We start from the raw sequence: 2,500 nt of genomic DNA, 5'->3' as shown, positions 1-2,500 counted from the left end.
CCGGCCACACGGCGAAGGCCGGGGCCAGGCCGCGGGTGCCCCGCCGCTGCCCTTCCGACACGGACACGCTGGCAAACGAGGTCGGGAGCGGGGGAACCGGGCACCGCCACCGCGGCGGGCCGACCGGGCCTTGCTCGGGGTTTGGGGGCTCTCGGGCAAGGGCCGGGGAAAAACCCCGGCCGCGTCGACCCCCGGCTGCCGGCCACCGGGCGACCAAGACCGGCAGCCGAAAAGAAACACCCGCGCCCGGCGGGCCCCGGCTTAAGGCCAGGCAGAAAAGGGACGAGGCGCCGCCGCACCTCGCCCGCCAGCCCATCGTGTCCCAGGGGGGCCGCCCCCCCTTGCAAGCCGGGCCGGCGGCGGCCGACCGGAGCGGAACGCCACACTCGAGCCCGCCCGCGGCGGGGGCTGTCTCTCTCTGCAACCTTGGCTGCGCTCAGCGAGCGGCTTCTCGACACGCTCTTTCGGCCTTTCGCTTCGTCTCTCTCGCGGCCCTCGCTCTGGCTTTCTCGGCCTCGTCATTTCTCGCTGGCCTCTCGGGTCGGATATTCCTGGAAACTGCCCTGGGGGGCAGGACGGGGCACCGGGACCAAGCCCCCGCGGCTCACCCAGTGCAGGCGGCACTCGCTTCGCCCCGACGACCGCGCGCGACGCGGCCGCCCTATCCTCCGCCTCGGACACAGGCGCCCTCGTGGAACCTGCGGGGATGCGGCCCGTCACCTCGCTCCCAATATACGTACAGACGAGTCCAAGGCCGCCGGCGCCTCCAAGGGGACCGCTGGCGCTCGACCGGGAAGCTGCGCCACCGCAGGCCGCCCTCTACGTCGACGTAGCCGGAGGCGGCTGGAAACAGCGACCCCTTGGCGAACTTCCGGCGCCGGCCGGGACAACAGGTCTACCCGGCAGTTCGGACAGCAGGTCTACCCGGCAGTTCGGACAGCAGGTCTACCCGGCAGTTCGGACACCAGGTCTACCCCGGAGTCCGGACACCAGGTCTACCCCGGAACACGGGTCTACCCCGAGATTCGGACAACGGGTCTACCCCGCGGTTCGGACAGCAGGTCTACCCCGCAGTCCGGACAGCAGGTCTACCCCGAGATTCGGACAAGAGGTCTACCCGCCAGCAGGGACAACAGGTCTACCCCGGAGTCCGGACAGCAGGTCTACCCCGCAGTCCGGACAACGGGTCTACCACGGATCCCGGACCAAAGGTCTACCCCGGCGCCCGGACCAAAAGGTCTAAGCTGGCGCACGGACACCAGGTCCAGCCCGGCGACCGGAGAAAAAGGTCTACCCTGGCGCCCGGGCAAATGGTCTTCCCCGGCGCCCGGAGAAGAGGTCTACCCCGGCGCCCGGAGAAAAAGGTCTACCCCCGCGCCCGGAGAAGAGCACTAGCCCGGGTGCCGGACGACAGGTCCACCCCGGGTCCCTGGAAACAGGTCTAGCCCGGCGCCCGGACAAGAGGTCTATCCCGGCGGTCGGACAACAGGTCTACCCCGGAGGCCGGACAACAGGTCTACCCCGGAGGCCGGACAAAAGGTCTAAGCTGGCGCCGTTCGGACAACAGGTCAACCTCGGGGCCGGGAACACAGGTCTGCCCCCGGCGCCCGGAACACGAGGTCTGCCCCCGGGGCCACGGGGCCACAGCATCTCAGCGGGGCCAGCGTGCAAGGGAAGCGCGTCGGCGGCGGCCCCCGATGCGACTCGGGCGGTCGCTTCTGGGCCGTTCCTGGGCTGCTTCTTTCACGGTCCGCAGAGCCCTTCGGCCCTCGGCAGGGGTCCGGGGGGGGGCCGCGGGGGGCTCGGCGTCGAGGTGCCCGGCGCCAGCACGGAGGCGCCGGCCCACGGCCCTCGCTCACAGAGAGAAAGAGAGAGAGGTACAGAGAGAGAGGGAGAGAGACAGGGACACGCACGCCCGCTCCACACACTCACAATCCGACGCCACCCCCTCAGAGCACCCCCCCGCCCCCAACCCCATCCCGCCGCTCCTGCACGCACTCTGGCGTGGCCTCTCTCCCCGTCCCTGCCCCCTGCCCCTGCCCTGTCTGCGGCAGCCGCCCGCCCATCGACGGTTGGGGGCGCCCCGCCCTGCCCCGTCAGACTCCCCGGCGCCGCCCGCAGCCTTTACCCTCAAGTCCCCCGCCCGCTCTCTGCTCGGCCGCTTGGCACGTCTGCAGCGGCGGCAGGGCCGGGAGCCGGCCCACATCGAGGCAGGCGGGGCCTTCGGCCGGCAGGGCCAGAGCCCGCGGCAGAGGCGGCAGCCCCTTTTCCGAGAAGCCTTCTCTTCGGCTCTCGCCCGGCCTTCCTGCTTTGACGGCCTTCCTTCCTTGGCGCTCCGGCCCGGCCCGGCCCGGCCCCGTCCCAGCCCGGGGCAGGACGGCCGAAGGAAGCGAGGGACGCAGAAAGGGAGGCAGGAGCCGGGCTGCCGTGGCTTTGGGCACAAAGGAGGAGGCGGGAGCGCCGCCGGCTCCTTCCGGCCGGCTCCTTCCCTCTCTAGCCC

The sequence above is a fragment of the Taeniopygia guttata genome, chromosome 37 (assembly GCF_048771995.1).
Source record: "Taeniopygia guttata chromosome 37, bTaeGut7.mat, whole genome shotgun sequence".
Classification (NCBI taxonomy): Eukaryota; Metazoa; Chordata; class Aves; order Passeriformes; family Estrildidae; genus Taeniopygia; species Taeniopygia guttata.
The sequence above is the reverse complement of the archived record's forward strand: the minus strand, read 5'-3'. Positions refer to the sequence as shown.